Source organism: Cololabis saira, chromosome 22 (genome assembly GCF_033807715.1).
Source record: "Cololabis saira isolate AMF1-May2022 chromosome 22, fColSai1.1, whole genome shotgun sequence".
In the NCBI taxonomy this organism is placed as follows: Eukaryota; Metazoa; Chordata; class Actinopteri; order Beloniformes; family Belonidae; genus Cololabis; species Cololabis saira.
Window position 1 is genome coordinate 35,068,150 of NC_084608.1, and position 18,250 is coordinate 35,086,399.

At 41.7% G+C, this 18,250-nt stretch overlaps 1 long non-coding RNA gene and 1 pseudogene across 1 annotated transcript; both read right to left on the reverse strand.

Annotated features, from left to right (window-relative positions):
• The window catches only part of LOC133423115 (NACHT, LRR and PYD domains-containing protein 12-like), a 464,316-nt pseudogene that overhangs the window by 130,760 nt on the left and 315,306 nt on the right, over positions 1 to 18,250 (reverse strand).
• Positions 694 to 12,249, reverse strand: LOC133423163 (uncharacterized). Its single transcript, XR_009770806.1, has 3 exons — positions 12,143 to 12,249; positions 1,004 to 1,075; positions 694 to 874 (listed from the first exon to the last, which is right to left on the reverse strand). It is a non-coding gene; the product is annotated as an uncharacterized LOC133423163 (long non-coding RNA).

Genomic DNA, 18,250 nt, shown 5'->3' on the forward strand with positions numbered 1-18,250 from the left:
CTCAGACGTCTCTAAATAGAGGAGGGGATGGGAGGTCAGACTTATTCCTCATTTCAAGGAAAACCTCGGGGTGCAGCTATCCTGCTCCATAAATCTGTTCCCTTTGTGGACTCCAGTACTATCTCTGACCTGATGGTAGATCTGTTATCGTTGCTGGCCGGATTAATCACACCCGGCTGGTCTTGGCTAATATTTATGCTCCCAATTATGACAATGATGTTTTCTTTAAACGATTGTTTCTAACTCTCCCTGATTTATCGTCACACCACTTAATATCAGGTGGAGACTTTAATTTCTGGCTTGACCCTCATCTGGATCGTTCCTCCACATTACCCACATTAGATCTATAAAATAAAAGGTTTATTCATACAGAAGTAGAACAATGGGAGGTATGAAAGGATCAATTTTAGTTTATAAAGAAATATTAAAACCAGATCACATGTAATTATATGAAAGTTAATTTCTGTTGTTTAATAATCTTATTGATTGTTTTATTTAATCTATATATTTACAACTATCAAAACATCTTTAACTGATTCGTTTTTAACGTCATCAACGAGTCACCATGGTTTGTAGTAGTAGTAGTAGAAACACTACAAGGTGACCAAACCTCCTGAAAACCCTGTTTTAGCAGTTTTTAATGTCATGAAGGAGTACTAGTACTATCAGTTAACAGCAGTTTCTTACTCTGTGTCTGAGGGTCCAGGTTCTTTACTGAAGCCTGGAGGATAATCTTTGGACCGGTCACTCTTCATAGACGGACTGATGGATCCTGGAGACTCTGGTCTCTCCTCCTCTTCCTCCACACAATCATCCATCTTCTGGACTTCAGTCATTCAGAGACATGAACCACAAACACCCACCATCTTTGAATCTGTAGACAGAAACTTTATTAGAACACGACTAAGTCATGAAATCAATGTAACAACTTTCCCTGAAGGACTTTGTCAAAACTGGTGAGGAGGAAGAAAGAGGTTTTACTGATACTGACGATGAGACAGACCTGAAGCTGAGTCTCCTCTAACCTGACGCCAACATTTCTGTCCAGGTGGGATCTGTGAAGCCGAGTCTTCACCTGGAGAAGATATTTTCTGTTTCATTAAACACTCAAAGAAAGACTGATGAAGTCGTCCAGGAAACCACTTCTTCACTGATTCTCACTAAAGAGCCCCAACCTGAACGTTACCTGCTCCTGTTCACTTTTCTACACAAAAACATCCCTTTATTTCTCTGAGATCATAAAACAACAGTTTTCAGGTGGGACTTCAGATGTTGGTTAGTTTAACCAACTACTTTGTTAGCTCAACGCTAACTTCCTTCTTTGTTCAGTAAACAAACCCCTGAAAGACTCGCTGAGAAACAGACTTACAAAGAAATGTAACCCTCATGAAACAAGTGGTTAGTAAACCTGTATCTGTGATTTAGGGGTGTGATGTCACGCCCGGGTCTCGGGTCGCTTCTTCTTTTCCCGGTTAAGACGTCGACCTGAAAAGCGTCTGAATAAAGTAAAGAACTCCTGGAACTGAATCGTGTGTGAGAGAAAGCTAACGGAGGAGCCGCATCTGTCTGTGGGCCCTCTCGTTGGGGCCCTCTCGTTGGGGCCCTCTCGTTGGGGCCCTCTCGTTAGGGCCCTCTCGTTGGGGCCCTCTCGGTAGGGCCCTCTCGTTGGGGCCCTCTCGTTGGGGCCCTCTCGTTAGGGCCCTCTCGTTAGGGCCCTCTCGTTGGGGCCCTCTCGTTAGGGCCCTCTCGTTGGGGCCCTCTCGTTGGGGCCCTCTCGTTAGGGCCCTCTCGTTAGGGCCCTCTCGTTGGGGCCCTCTCGTTGGGGCCCTCTCGTTAGGGCCCTCTCGTTAGGGCCCTCTCGTTGGGGCCCTCTCGTTGGGGCCCTCTCGTTAGGGCCCTCTCGTTAGGGCCCTCTCGTTGGGGCCCTCTCGTTGGGGCCCTCTCGTTGGGAGCTCCCATTGGTTCTTTATTTATTTTGTCGACCAGAACTGGATCATTCTGAATCCTTGTGAGCAACATAAGAGACGATCGACTGTGGACGGACACGGTGTGGCCGGCCGTGAGGTTACCGTGGTTACCGTGGTTACCGTGGTTACCGTAGTTACCGCCCTCAGAAGACATCAGGACCATGGACTCATTCCATCTATTCAAGTCCAGATAAGACCAACACAATAAAACTACCCGGGTCGTGTTAGAAACACCAAGTCAGAGAGAACTCTTCTCTCCTTTCACTTTAAAGGAGACGAGCAGTCAAGAGAGAGAAAAACTCACATCTTTCATCTCTGGAAAAAAGGGACACTTTTATTTAAACTTTGTTTTATCTTATTTCAGTTTTTTGTATTCTGAAAGAGCTCTATTTTGTAATATGTTATATTTTGTTTATGCAAACACTTGCACTGCCATATAATTGATACTGAGGCAATAAAAGTAGTTACTGTTCAACTTCACGTCCACTCTCTCCTCGTGAGTCAGTTCATTAATTCAAGGCATCCATCTTTATTCTAAACCTGAATGTTAGTGTCATTATTATAGTTTATATCTATAGTTAAGACTAAAGGTGCTACAGAAACTTTGTGTTAAATTCAAGTCTCAGAGAGATGAGTCTAAAATTTTGAAGAAGATAGAAACTTAGAGCTTAAAAAAGTCTCAGTTACTGAAATAAATCAAACTTGTAGAATCTGTAAAAATCTTCTGAACATCAGAATCACACACACACACACACACACACACACACACACACACACACACACACACACACACACACACACACACACACACACACACACACACACACACACACACACACATACACACAGAGGTTGTGTTGTGGTGTTTCCTCCTGTTCAAATATCAACAAAGTAACATCCAGAACTCCCTGCCTTTACACCAGACAGTGATGTCAGAGAGTCATGTGACCCTTAAACGTGAAGTTAGCTGGATGTCAGAGAGTCATGTGACCCTTAAACGTGAAGTTAGCTGGATGTCAGAAAGTCATGTGACCCTTAAACGTGAAGTTAGCTGGATGTCAGAGAGTCATGTGACCCTTAAACGTGAAGTTAGCTGGATGTCAGAGAGTCATGTGACCCTTAAACGTGAAGTTAGCTGGATGTCAGAGTCATGTGACCCTTAAACGTGAAGTTAGCTGGATGTCAGAGAGTCATGTGACCCTTAAACGTGAAGTTAGCTGGATGTCAGAGAGGCATCGCAGGTCCTTCCCCCCCGCTGCACCAGACTGAACAACCACAGTGTTTCCTCTACATTCATTTAGCAGTGGCGGCCCGCCACTGCTAAATCATAGCCACGCCTGAAACATTTTTTTTATTATAATTTTTAATTTTTTTTTTGTCGCAAATGCACCATCGCCGCCTGTGTGATGATGAGCGCAACGGCGAGGGGAGGGGAGGGAGGGAGTGGGGTGTTTGGGGGATCCTATTGGAGTTAATTACTCGCGAGAGCGCGGCCTTGAAAGTGACATCACGTCAGGCACCAGGTCAGAGCTGGGTCGGAGTCAGAGTCAGAGTCGTCGTAATAAAAAAAAAAGGAGAAGTCGCCGTAAGAAGTAAGGCAGTGAATTACCGGAGAAAAGGTAGACTTGTTAGCCAACTCAGTGACGCTAATGTGGGTAAACGAATTGATAACATTAAGCTAATATCTACAGGTCACGATGTATTAACTGCTGACTGCATTTTCAGATGAGCTTGTTCAGATATTTCTCAAAGAAGAGAAAGACAACAGATGATGAAGACGCTAGTCAGGTAGCCTATCATAAGCCTTTTACTGAATTGTAAATGATGATGGTTAGGTAAAAATAGAATTTTAATGTTCACACTTGTAATAAGATGTGATGTTAGTGTAAACTATCTAACGCCGTTAGCGTTACGTTACCCACACTTTTAATGTTATCTTATTAGACAAGTAACATTAGACAGGGAGGAGTTGAGACACAAAGTGGAGGACAGCAGAGCACAGCTGCGGGAGAGCTAGGTGCAGGTGCAGGAGAGCCGCGTGAAGGTGCAGGAGTGTCGCGTGAAGGTGCAGGAGTGTCGCGTGAAGGTGCAGGAGTGTCGCGTGAAGGTGCAGGAGAGCCGCGTGAAGGTGCAGGAAAGCCACGTGAAGGTGCAGGAGTGTCGCGTGAAGGTGCAGGAGTGTCGCGTGAAGGTGCAGGAGAGCCACGTGAAGGTGCAGGAGAGCCACGTGAAGGTGCAGGAGTGCCGCGTGAAGGTGCAGGAGTGTCGCGTGAAGTTGCAGGAGTGTCGCGTGAAGGTGCAGAAGAGCCACGTGAAGGTGCAGGAGAGCCACGTGAAGGTGCAGGAGAGCCACGTGAAGGTGCAGGAGAGCCACGTGAAGGTGCAGGAGAGCCACGTGAATGTGCAGGAGTGGCGCGTGAATTTGCAGGAGTGTCGCGTGAAGGTGCAGGAGTGTCGCGTGAAGGTGCAGGAGTGTCGCGTGAAAGTGCAGGAGAGCCACGTGAAGGTGCAGGAGAGCCACGTGAAGGTGCAGGAGTGTCGCGTGAAGGTGCAGGAGTGTCGCGTGAAGGTGCAGGAGTGTCGCGTGAAGGTGCAGGAGTGTCGCGTGAAGTTGCAGGAGGGTCGCGTGAAGTTGCAGGAGGGTCGCATGAAGGTGCAGGAGAGCCACGTGAAGGTGCAGGAGTGTCGCGTGAAGGTGCAGGAGTGTCGCGTGAAGGTGCAGGAGTGTCGCGTGAAGTTGCAGGAGGGTCGCGTGAAGTTGCAGGAGGGTCGCGTGAAGTTGCAGGAGGGTCGCGTGAAGTTGCAGGAGGGTCGCGTGAAGGTGCAGGAGTGCCGCGTGAAGGTGCAGGAGTGTCGCGTGAAAGTGCAGGAGTGCCGCGTGAAGGTGCAGGAGAGCCACGTGAAGGTGCAGGAGTGTCGCGTGAAGGTGCAGGAGAGCCACGTGAAGGTGCAGGAGAGCCACGTGAAGGTGCAGGAGAGCCACGTGAAGGTGCAGGAGAGCCACGTGAATGTGCAGGAGTGGCGCGTGAATGTGCAGGAGTGTCGCGTGAAGGTGCAGGAGTGTCGCGTGAAGGTGCAGGAGTGTCACGTGAAAGTGCAGGAGAGCCACGTGAAGGTGCAGGAGAGCCACGTGAAGGTGCAGGAGTGTCGCGTGAAGGTGCAGGAGTGTCGCGTGAAGGTGCAGGAGTGTCGCGTGAAGGTGCAGGAGTGTCGCGTGAAGGTGCAGGAGTGTCGCGTGAAGTTGCAGGAGGGTCGCGTGAAGTTGCAGGAGGGTCGCGTGAAGGTGCAGGAGAGCCACGTGAAGGTGCAGGAGTGTCGCGTGAAGGTGCAGGAGTGTCGCGTGAAGGTGCAGGAGTGTCGCGTGAAGGTGCAGGAGTGTCGCGTGAAGTTGCAGGAGGGTCGCGTGAAGTTGCAGGAGGGTCGCGTGAAGTTGCAGGAGGGTCGCGTGAAGGTGCAGGAGTGCCGCGTGAAGGTGCAGGAGAGCCACGTGAAGGTGCAGGAGTGTCGCGTGAAGGTGCAGGAGAGCCACGTGAAGGTGCAGGAGAGCCACGTGAAGGTGCAGGAGAGCCACGTGAAGGTGCAGGAGAGCCACGTGAAGGTGCAGGAGTGTCGCGTGAAGGTGCAGGAGTGTTGCGTGAAGGTGCAGGAGTGTTGCGTGAAGGTGCAGGAGTGTCGCGTGAAGGTGCAGGCGTGTCGCGTGAAGGTGCAGGAGAGCCGCGTGAAGGTGCAGGAGTGTCGCGTGAATGTGCAGGAGTGTCGCGTGAAGGTGCAGGAGTGTCGCGTGAAGGTGCAGGAGTGTCGCGTGAAGGTGCAGGAGTGTCGCGTGAAGGTGCAGGAGTGTCGCGTGAAGGTGCATCACGGAGAGATGAGAAAGGAGGAAAAGCGAAGCACAGGCTTTCAGGATGGGACCCTAAATGGGTGGAAAAAAATAGCCGGTTCCACTCATGGCTCTACCACACTGATAATGGTGAGTGATCAGCATCCTTTTTTTCCTTTCTTGTTTTTTTGTGCATAATATAGGCCCTACATGTCAATATTTCTGTTAAATAAATGAATAAATAAATAAATTCAGTGTATTTCCATTCTAAGAGCAATGATCAATAATGCCACTTTACTCTGTCCGGATAGGAATGTTCTGCCGCTTATGTCGGCAGCATAAGCAGGCACTAAAAAGGGGGACAGAGAAGCGGCCATTCATTGAGGCAAGCTGTCAACTTTACCGAGTTGACTACTTGGATAGGCACATGAGTACGGAGCACCACAAACAGAGTGTGAGGTCTCAGGCCTTACTGGCACAAGGTGAATTAATAGGAAGTCATTTAAATTGATGGATCAGATCATCTTAAGTACAACCTGCTTTGTCTTGCAATAACATATTTGTACGTCCTTTGTATAGGTTCCTCTGTTGTGGCTGCCTTTGATCCAGTCATTGTATTGGAGCATGAGGCAATCATGGGGGGGTTTAAATGCCTCTACTATTTAACAAAATGAGAGCAAGCGCATCACACAAATTATCCAGCTCTTCTTGAGCTAGCTGAGTTGCTAGGATGTGACTATTTTAAAACGCTGAAGGTAAATTATTATCATGCTACTACTGTGTATTGTTTATATTTGCATATCATCACTGCAAGTCAGCTTGCCTCAATCTCAAAACTATATTTAATATAATTTACTTTCAGATTGGAAAAACTACCAACTACCGGTCTCATATAATAATAGATGAGATGTTGGAGATCTTAGCTGCAGTGGTGGAGGAGCCAATCCTCAAAGACATCCAGTCCTCTGTGGCTATCGGGCTGGAAGTGGATGAGAGCACAGATGTCTCTGTGAAGAGGCAGCTAGATCTGCATAGGTATTATTAAGTTGAGAGGACAATAATCAATGACTGAATCAGTAATACAGATATGTTGAAGATGTGTTTTTAAAAATGTTTTTTTCAGATATATGAACGCAGAAGGCCAACTGTACAGCCAGTTCCTTGACCTGGTGCAGGTTACTGATGGGAAGGCAGACAGCATTGTAGCAGCCATAAAGGAGGTGCTGGACAAAAAAAAAGTTCCAACCAAAAAACTTTATGGATTAGGAACAGATGGAGCTGCTGTAATGACTGGTATGAACTCACTTGCAAGCAGATTCTTTTTACCGTATGTTTTACAGTATAACTGGTAAGCATGAGGTTAGAGAGAACATGAATTTGTTACTTGTTTTGATATATTTTTTTCTTTTCTTGTAACAGGAAGGTTGCATGGTGTAGCAAAGCAGTTGCAGGATTCCTTTCCCTGGTTGCTGCCAGTTGCCTGTGCTGCCCATCGCCTTGCCCTGGCATGTAGAGATGCCTCATCTGAGGTTCCATACATGGCTACCTTCAGGGACCACCTGCAGCAGCTCCACCTGTACTTCCGTAACAGCGCCAACAGAACTGCTGTTCTGAAAGCTGCAGCGGAGTCCTTGGGCCTTAAGGACATAAAAGTAACGGTGAGATCATAGAAACACATACTTTTAACACTGGGCATTATTGTGCAAAGTCATACTTTCTGTCTCAATCATTTATCTTAACGACTGAAATATTTTTTAGCAAGTGAAGGACACATGCTGGCTGTCACAGCACCTGGCAGTCAGCACTCTGCAAAGAAACCTCAGTGCGGTACTGGGTGCCTTGGCGGAGGAGACAGAGATCAACAAGTGTCCACAGGCCAAGGGTCTCTATGGACTCTGCTCAGGGATTAAAGCAAAAAAAAATCCCAGGACGGAAAGTTTTCAGACCCCCCCCCCCCCCCCCCCCCCGTGGTTTAAATTTAGTCATTTCAACCATCAGGGGGAAGGATAGGTTGCAAGTTTGGATTACAAGGTACAGTTAAGACCCATTGGCTTAGCAGTTAGTTATTTAGCAACGTGTAAGTACCTTTAGTGTAGAACATTTTAACTTTCTTACTCTTATGTTTAAAATATCCCTGATGGTCAATAACAAGTGAAGCCTCATTAAACTGAGCTGCAAGGGGAAGAAAAACAAGCACAAAAATACTGTAACGACCCCCCCACTCCCCCCTACTCCCTCACGGTAGCCCCTTTCACACAGAGATTCCGCAATATTGGTGTAAAGAAGTCCTGCCAATACGCCGCCTTTGTTGGTTCACACAGAACCATACAACGCCGGCATAACGCCGCTCCCGTCTGTAAATTCACACAGCATGCCGGCGTTCCGCAATCAGAGGCGTGACGACAGCGTCAGCGTCTAGTGGCATGCCGGCATGCCGGCTGTGTCATTCACACAGACAACTTTAACATTAGTCACATTTAAACACACATCCATTTCCATAGGTGTTGTGATTGTAGTTGTTATACAACCTTTAAAAAAGAACAAGCAGTACACTTACACTTAGCTCCCAGGCTAACTAAGCTGGCTACCACCAAACTGCCCCTTTAACTCTCATTTAACTGCCCTGATTCCCCCTGATACACACCGGTGACAGCTACAAGGCTGTCCCGTCGTGGGGGGGGTGAATGAATGAGGGGGTGAATAAACAGGAATATCCCTCTCTATCGTGGCGGAGCTGGCGCCGAGCCTGAAGCTGCTGTCACGCAACCACTGACATTGCTGAATAATCTCTCGAATATAGCCCAGCTGGAGCTTGAAAACAACATTTTAAAAAGATATTTAAAAAAATAAAATAAAAACATACAACAAATACCAGTTTGGGGTCGAGAAACAGCCGAAACCGGCAACGGTGGGAACATTTTTCGCGGCAGATGCGCATGTAAGCCTGATTTATGGTTCCGCGTTAAATCGACGGCGTAGGGTACGCGGCGACGCGCACCGTAACGGTGCGCGTCGCCGCGTACCCTACGCCGTAGGCTATTAGGTGTCAGGTTACGTGCATCTAAAACCAGAGGAGAACTTTACTGTGTGTGCACAGCCAACAGCTGATTGACTGCAGTGGGCGCCGTTCGTCAAGTCACCGCGGCGCTACAGACACCCCGGTGTTCATATTTTTTGTCGGATTTGCGCTGATCTCATAAAAAATATCAAAAATATCCCATACCTACCGCTTTGTTGCTGCACTTTATCTCCAGGCTGATGTGTTGCCACATCTTGCTCGTCTGTCCAAGATTTTCCAGAAGGAAAATGTGAACTTCTTGACCATAAAAGAGCAGGTCCATTAGTCTACTACTAATATATGCATGTATTGTGACATGAAAAACACATTTTTCTTGATTTTTTGTGTTTTGTTGGGTGTCTTGACATCAATTACACCCAAAAAAAACTTTTAACATTCAATGTATTGTGTGCTTTCTGGGATTTTCCGCATAATTATGCAAAAACGGCGCATCTGGTTTGGTGGCGGATCGTTACGTAAAAGGCCGCTAAATCACTGCCCCCTCCACCCAGCTCCCTGCCCATCAGCGCTGAGCCGCGGGCTGGAGGGAGAGAGACGTCTCTCCTCTCCACCCGCGCTCTGCTTTTTTTTTTTCGCCTACGACCTCAGATCAGACGAGACAACCCGCTGCATAAGCATATTGCTAAGCGGAGGAAAAGAAACTCAGCTCAGTAGCGGCGAGCGAAGAGGGAAGAGCTCAGCGCCGAATCCCCGTCCGAGCGGCGGGCGTGGGAAATGTCGCGTACGGAAGACCGCTTGCGGTTGGGTGCCCGAGTCCTTCTGATCGAGGCTCAGCCCGTGGACGGTGTGCAAGACAAAATCACATACCATTGATCCACTGTCTGCTGTGTGCGGGGAGTTTGGGGGAGAGGAGGAGTGGAGGATGGATAATGATTGACAGGAAAGGGGGAAAAGGACGCGTTTTTCACAGGCAAAAAACACCGTCATAAAAGAAGCCAGGCATGGAGTACTGGAGTGAAGGTTTTCTTGTTACACCCTTTTAGACACATTTGAGGGGTATTGGCCAAGACTTTTAACAGTGTTAAAAGCATGTTAAAAATTACGTCACAATACCTTTAACATGTTTCTCTCTTAATAAGAGAGTAGAACCAGTTAGACCATTAAATCATGACATTTTGCATTCAAGAAAAATAATTAAGTATTTTTTGTGACTGCCTATATTAGGTCCCAGTGACAGTGGCATGCCTGAGAGCCATCAGGGATGCTGGTGATGCACAGCCGCTTGGATCATTCTTGGCCCAGCTCCACAATGACCTGGATGATCCGGCAGGATTAGGGGCCTTTGAAATCAGGCATGAAGAGGAGAGGGGAAGAAGAGGCAGAGGCCAGGTGGAGTACACCAGAGACATGCTCTGCTCCCGGTTCAGGACACAGGTAAATTTGTTTTAATTCAATGTATAACTGAGTCAAACTCAGTACTCATTTTCTTTTTTGTACCATATATTAGGTAATGGGGCCATATCTGGATGGTCTCCTGGACAGCCTGGACAGGAGATTTCCCAACCTGGGGATAATTGGAGCTTTCCATGTGCTGGGACCTCAGGCGCTAAAAGAAGACAATACTGTCGTCACTGAAGACCTCAGGAACCTGGCCAACAAATTCCTGCAGCAGCAGCCTGAAACCACTCTGCTGCAGGAATGGTCATCTTACAAGCAGCATTTACTCACAGGAGCTTTTAAGGTGAAATGTTAGGTCCAAATTAATGGGGGAAAGATGATGGAGGAACCTATTTAATGACATGTTGTCCCACTGTGTTCAATGTGTTTCAGGATATGGACCAACTTACGGTCATGGAAAAACTGTCATCACAAAATGACGAGTGGGCACAGTTGTATCCCTCCATGAGCCAGCTGGCAGCCATTGCCCTGACGGTGCCCATCTCAAGTGTAAACTGTGAGAGGGATTTTTCAACAATGAACAGAGTAAGACATTTAAGACACACACTAGAAACAATTTTAAATGATTAGGGTGTAGGAAATTGAGAGAAACAATCTCATTATTGTTTCTATTTGTAGGTGAAGACTGACTGGAGAAACAGGCTGCAGGGGGATCATCTTGCAGCATGTATGCTGCTAAGCATCAATGGCCCACCTCTGGATTTCGCTAGAGTTGAAGTTGAAGTAACATTTATTTTATTGTTCAGGGATTGTTCTTCAAAAGTTCAGGGATAAAAGCCAATAAATAGGTTTTGAAAGTTACATTTGCTGTCAAGTGGTCATTTGTGTACGCCATACATTTACGCCGCCGCCGGGAAGCATGCCCCCACTGCTGAAAAAATTCCTAGAGGAAACACTGAACCAGGCTGATCTCAGTAGCTAACGGACAAGAAATAACATGTGCAATATCTGTCTGTCTACCTCACATTCATCCTACCTGCTTTTTTGCACCGTTTTTTTCCCCTTCACACTACTTTTATTTCCATCGCAATGTCTATATCCTGTAATTATATATATATTTTTTACTTTTTACTTTTTACCCCTCTTTCCTGCATGTGTGTGTTAAGTTACTGCTGCTAACATGTGAGGGAGTAATAAAGGATTATCTTATCTTATCTTAACTGCTTCCAAAGTCTCTTTTCCTGTGTTTGATTAAACCTGATACAGGAACGTCTGAACACATTTATCTGACCCCAAACTATTTACTTCTTTTTTTTAATACTTTAATCCTGTTTTTTCTCCATCTTATCCCCCGTGCTCCTAGCTGAGTCAGTGCTGGGCGTTGCTCCCTCTCCCAACCCCAGGAGTTCCTGCTCTGAGCTCAGGTCTCCTCCTGACTTGAGGATGAGCAGCTTCTTTCCACCAGACAGGGTGGGGTTTCTCCGGCCGGACGTAGCGGTGGAAGGATCACGTTATTCCAGCCAGATCCCCCCATGTGTTTCCCCGGCTGGCCAGAGGGGGCAGTAGAACCAGGACTGGCCAGAGGGGGCAGTAGAACCAGAGGGGGCAGTAGAACCAGGACTGGCCAGAGGGGGCAGTAGAACCAGAGGGGGCAGTAGAACCAGAGGGGGCAGTAGAACCAGGACTGCTGCATGTTTTTGTGAGGGAAACTCACATTAGCTACCAAGGGAACACGGGGAGAACATGCAAACTCCACACAGAAAGATCCTTTCACCAACCCCACCCAGGGTGAGGGTTGAGGGTTCAACCCCACCCAGGGAGCTGGAGTCATGGGGGAACTAACACACACTCAGCGCCCACCGTGTCCCCGAACTATTTAGTTCTTTAGTTTCAGTCTCAGACACTTTAACAGCAGCAGAAAAAGAAGGAACAAACACTCACCTGGTTCCTCTGCTGCTCCGTCCACGTCCACATGGACTCTGAACTCTGACCTTTGAATCTGTCAGGTGTTTTTCACCTGCAGAGCTGCTGCTGCTCCTCCTCCTCCTCCTCCTCCTCTTCCTCCTCCTCTTCCTCCTCCTCTTCCTCCTCCTCCTCCTCCTCCTCCTCCTAGAGGGATAGTTGAAATTATGTAATGTATGTTATATATTTATTGGGTATGTAGCACATATATATTTATAGGGATATTTATGTAGTTTATATAGTGTATATTTATATAGATGTATATAATAGTTGTATTTTCTAGATATTTATATAACATTTATGTAATATGTATATTGTCTATCTATTTAAATGGATCATTATGTAATAATAGGCATGTTTGCAGAGTATTTATGTAGATTATATTTATATGGATATTGTGTAGATATAATAATAGCAATAATGTAAATCCATAGTGTTATAAAGGGGTAGGAACTAGGAAAAAGTGTACACTTCTTCCTACTCCTTTTTTCGAACATACTGTATGTTTATATGAAGATGTAAATGTTTATCTTTTTTTTAATTATTATTTTACTTTCATTGTATATACATGTTCGAAATAAAAATTCATTCATTCATTCATAATAATCATGACCGGTACGTTGTATTTCCAGACCAGTCGTCTCATCTTGTACATTTAATATCAGTTCTGTGTCTATCTGAACTTATTGATTCATCTATGAACTCTACATTTAATATCAGTTCTGTGTCTATCTGAACGTATTGATTCATCTATGAACTCTACATTTGATATCAGTTCTGTGTCTATCTGAACTTATTGATTCATCTATGAACTCTATTCCAGCAGTCCGGGCTCAGAGCTTTTTCCCGCCTTACGCGGTTGCTAGGCAACGAGCCCCACCGGCTGATTCCGTTAGGTTTACGTTTATCAACAATACAAACATAAAATCTAACCATAAACTCACACATTACACATTCACCCATCAAGTACACGGTTATAACTCTCCATTCTTACCTGCAAACAGCAAGAAATAAGTATTACTTATCCTCGTTACGCCGCACACGTCTTCACACTCAAGTGTGTTCTCGTTCTCACAGTGTAATCCCGCGAGACTTCCATTATCCCCGAACATCAGTGTAGCGCCCTCTGCTGGTGAGAGTTGGACACTGCATCACCACGTTGGTCAATAAACGAACCTTTTCCTATCAAACAGACAATTTTCAACACACTCATGAGCTTTATACTTAATGCAAGTAATATTAAACAAATAAATAATAATTGATTGGAATCTTTATTTCAAACATATTAAATAAAAAAGAAAAACAATTACACAAAACATCAGAAAAGGATACAAATAAACAGTCATTAAACAAATCAAAGGGAAATAAACCTTCATGCCCGAAAAGGAGGAAGTAAAAACTTTCTTCTTTCTTATTCTTTTTCAAGTTTGCTTGAATACAAAATAAAAATAAATATAAATAAATATAACAGGAAGTTTTACTTTCTCAAAAAATATACCTGTTATTACATTATAAAAATATTACAGCACTTCATTGCAATATTACAGCTCAGCATTCTAAATATTATTATAATAAATGATATACAAGAGCAATTATAAATAATATACATATACAACATATATATATATATATATATATATATATATATATATATATATATATATATATATATATATATATATATATATATATATATATATATATATATAAAATATATATTTTTTTTATTATATATATGTTTTAGAATGAGGAAGTGAACCTCAATTCAAATAAAAGAATTGAGAAAAAAAACCCATACCTGCTGTGAGAAGCAACACAAAACCACAGTTTCACGGTCAAAGGAGTCAGTTTGGGGGACAAATGCAAGAGGTTTTAAACAAATGTTCATCAATGCATATGTTTAAATAACTGATTAAAACAATGAAATGGTTCTCTCCCAGAACGACGCGGCCTCTGGGGCTTTTCCATTTACTCGGCTCCTCTCCGCTCGTCTCTTCTCTCTTTTAAGGGTTTTCCTCGAGGTGACAGTTCCGTTTATAGTATAATAAAGTTATAGGTATAATATAGTTTATTTTTATAGTATATATTATGTAATAAACCGAGTTCTATTGTGTTTTTTCAATAACGGATTGAAACAGTCGCCCTCTAGCGGTTATACAAGGTAACTGCAGTCAGTGTAAAGTTAGAAGATTTAAATGACAAAAGTACATCCTGTTATTCCTTTCAAAATAAAGCCACAATAAACAGTTAAAAAGTCAAAACGAGTCTGTTTCGAGGAGAAATTAGTGCAAAAACAATCTTCTCCGTGTCTTCTGTCATTAATTCATATAATTACAGTCGGTAATTTATGAATAGTTCTGTAATTAACATGAATTACAGACGATAATGTCGTTAAATGGAACAAAACTGTAGTTTCTAGTGTCACCACCAGAGGGCGGTCTGTTCTCATCATCGCAACAACAGTCATCAAACTTTCTGTAGAAGAATAAAAAAAAACTACGGATTTACTTTATTTTTTAAGCACTTTAATCAAAAACAGCGGACCAAAGTGCAAAACTGCAATAAAAGACAATATTGACATGACACAAGATATGAAACATAAAACAGATCATGAAACCTAAAATAGAGAGGAATCGAGGACCGGACATGTTTAACATACCGGCTGTGATTTAAATTAATTTGGATTATATTTAAAATCTTTAAAACTAATAACAGAAACAAAAGCACAAAAAATGTATGAAGTGTTAAGACATTTTCCCACTGATTTAGAAGACTGATATCCTTACTTACCCCTTGTATGATGGACTTTGCTGTATTATTTTACTTAAATGTCATGGATTTAATTTATTTATTATTGTTTGTACCTTATTTTCATATTATATTACTGTATAATTGTCATGGGACATTCAATCTCTACACACTTTATTCTCAGGTTTACATACTATATTATATTTATGATAGAGCTTACATCTGGTATTAAACAGGTTATTTTTGTAAAAATGATATATATTTATTTATACAAATTAGTGTATAGTATAAAAAGTAAATACAGACATATAATTTATGTTTAGTTGTGGAAAGGGGGTGGGATTAAATACATTTATACTTCCTCCCACTCCTTTTCGAACGTAACTGAAATGTGTTTTGATGTGTTTTTTTTCTTTATGTGGTGGAATGTCCACCTGTATTTGTTTTCTTATCTTTTCTTCTTCTTTTTTTTTTATACATGTTGAAATAAATAAAAACGAACGAACATACAGTGTCCAATCTACTGTTCCCTTTATCAACCTCGTTTCAATTACAAATGTATTTGTATGGAATGTAGATTTACCATGTTTGTTTTAGAATGAACCTTTGACACAAATAAAAGAATTGAGAAAAAAACCCACACCTGCTGTGAGAAGCAACACAAAACCACAGTTTCACGGTTAAAGGAGTCTCTTTTTTCTCTTTTTTAAGGGTTTTCCTCAAGGTGACAGTTCCGGTTATAGTATAATAAAGTTATAGTTTAATATAGTTTATTTTTATAGTATATATTATGTAATAAACCGAGTTCTATGGTGTTTTTTCAATAAAGGATTGCAACAGTTCGCCCTCTAGCGGTTATACAAGGTAACTGCAGTCAGTGTAAAGTTAGAAGGTTTAAATGACAAAAGTACTTCCTGTTATTCCTTTCAAAATAAATCGACAATAAACAGTTAAAAAGGCGAAACGAGTGTTTCGAGGAGAAATTAGTGCAAAAACAATCTTCATCCGTCTTCTGTCATTAATTAATGTAATTACAGTCAGTAATCTATGAATATTTCTGTAATTAAAATGAATTACAGACGATAATGTCGTTAAATAGAAGAAAACGGTAGTTTCTAGTGTCACCACCAGAGGGCGGTCTATTCTCATCATCGCAACAACAGTCATCAAACTTTCTGCAGAAGAATAAAAAAAAGCTATGTATTTACTTTATTTTTAGCACTTTAAACAAAAACAGCGGACCAAAGTACAAAACTGCAATACAAGACAAAATTCACATGACACAAGATATGAAACATAAAACAGATCATGAAACCTAAAATAGAGAAGAATCGAGGACCGGACATGTTTAACATACCGGCTGTGATTTAAATTAATTTGGATTATATTTAAAATCTTTAAAACTAATAACTGAAACAAAAGCACAAGAAATGTATGAAGTGTTAAGACATTTTCCCACTGATTTAGAAGACTGATATCCTTACTTACCCCTTGTATGATGGACTTTGCTGTATTATTTTACTTAAATGTCATGTATTTAATTTATTTATTATTGTTTGTACCTTATTTTCATATTATATTACTGTATAATTGTCATGGGACATTCAATCTACACACTTTATTCTCAGGTTTACATACTATATTATATTTATGATAGAGCTTAATCTGGTATTAAACAGGTTATTTTTGTAAAAATGATATATATTTATTTATACAAATTAGTGTATAGTATAAAAAGTAAATACAGACATATAATGTATGTTTAGTTGTGGAAAGGGGGTGGGATTAAATACATTTATACTTCCTCCCACTCCTTTTCGAACATGTAACTGAAATATGTGTTTTGATGTGTTTTTTTTCTTTATGTGGTGGATTGTCCACCTGTATTTGTTTTCTTATCTTTTCTTCTTCTTTTTCATACATGTTGAAATAAATAAAAACGAACGAACATACAGTGTCCAATCTACTGTTCCCTTTATCAACCTCGTTTCAATAACAAATGTATTTGTATGGAATGTAGATTTACCATGTTTGTTTTAGAATTAACCTTTGACACAAATAAAAGAATTAAGAAAAAAACCCAAACCTGCTGTGAGAAGCAACACAAAACCACAGTTTCACGGTTAAATGAGTCTCTTTTTTCTCTTTTTTAAGGGTTTTCCTCGAGGTGACAGTTCCGGTTATAGTATAATAAAGTTATAGTACAATATAGTTTATTTTTATAGTATATATTATGTAATAAACCGAGTTCTATGGTGTTTTTTCAATAAAGGATTGCAACAGTTCGCCCTCTAGCGGTTATACAAGGTAACTGCAGTCAGTGTAAAGTTAGAAGGTTTAAATGACAAAAGTACTTCCTGTTATTCCTTTCAAAATAAATCGACAATAAACAGTTAAAAAGGCAAAACGAGTGTTTCGAGGAGAAATTAGTGCAAAAACAATCTTCATCCGTCTTCTGTCATTAATTAATGTAATTATAGTCGGCAATTTATGAATAGTTATGTAATTAAAATGAATTACAGACGATAATATCGTTAAATGGAACAAAACTGTAGTTTCTAGTGTCACCACCAGAGGGCGGTCGTAACACCGTAACACCAGTCACTAAACTGTAGAAAAATAAAGAAAAGCTACAAATGCTTTTTATTTTGTTTTATTTCATTTTATTTGTGTTGTTATTAATACTGCTGCCTCAGTAAGGTTGTAAATTGTATAACTGTATAAACTTTATACAAAATAGTGTTAAAAGCTATGTATTTACTTTATTTTTTAGCACTTTAAACAAAAACAGCAGACCAAAGTGCAAAACTGGAATAAAAGACAATATTGACATGACACAAGACATGAAACATAAAACAGATCATGAAACTTAAAATAGAGAAGAATCAAGGACCAGGCATGTTTAACATACCGGCTGTGATTTAAATTAATTTGGATTATATTTAAAATCTTTAAAACTAATAACTGAAACAAAAGCACAAAAAATGTATGAAGCGTTAAGACATTTTCCCACTGATTTAGAAGACTGATATCCTTACTTACCCCTTGTATGATGGACTTTGCTGTATTATTTTACTTAAATGTCATGTATTTAATTTATTTATTATTGTTTGTACCTTATTTTCATATTATATTACTGTATAATTGTCATGGGACATTCAATCTACACACTTTATTCTCAGGTTTACATACTATATTATATTTATGATAGAGCTTACATCTGGTATTAAACAGGTTATTTTTGTAAAAATTATATATATTTATTTATACAAATTAGTGTATAGTATAAAAAGTAAATACAGACATATAATTTATGTTTAGTTGTGGAAAGGGGGTGGG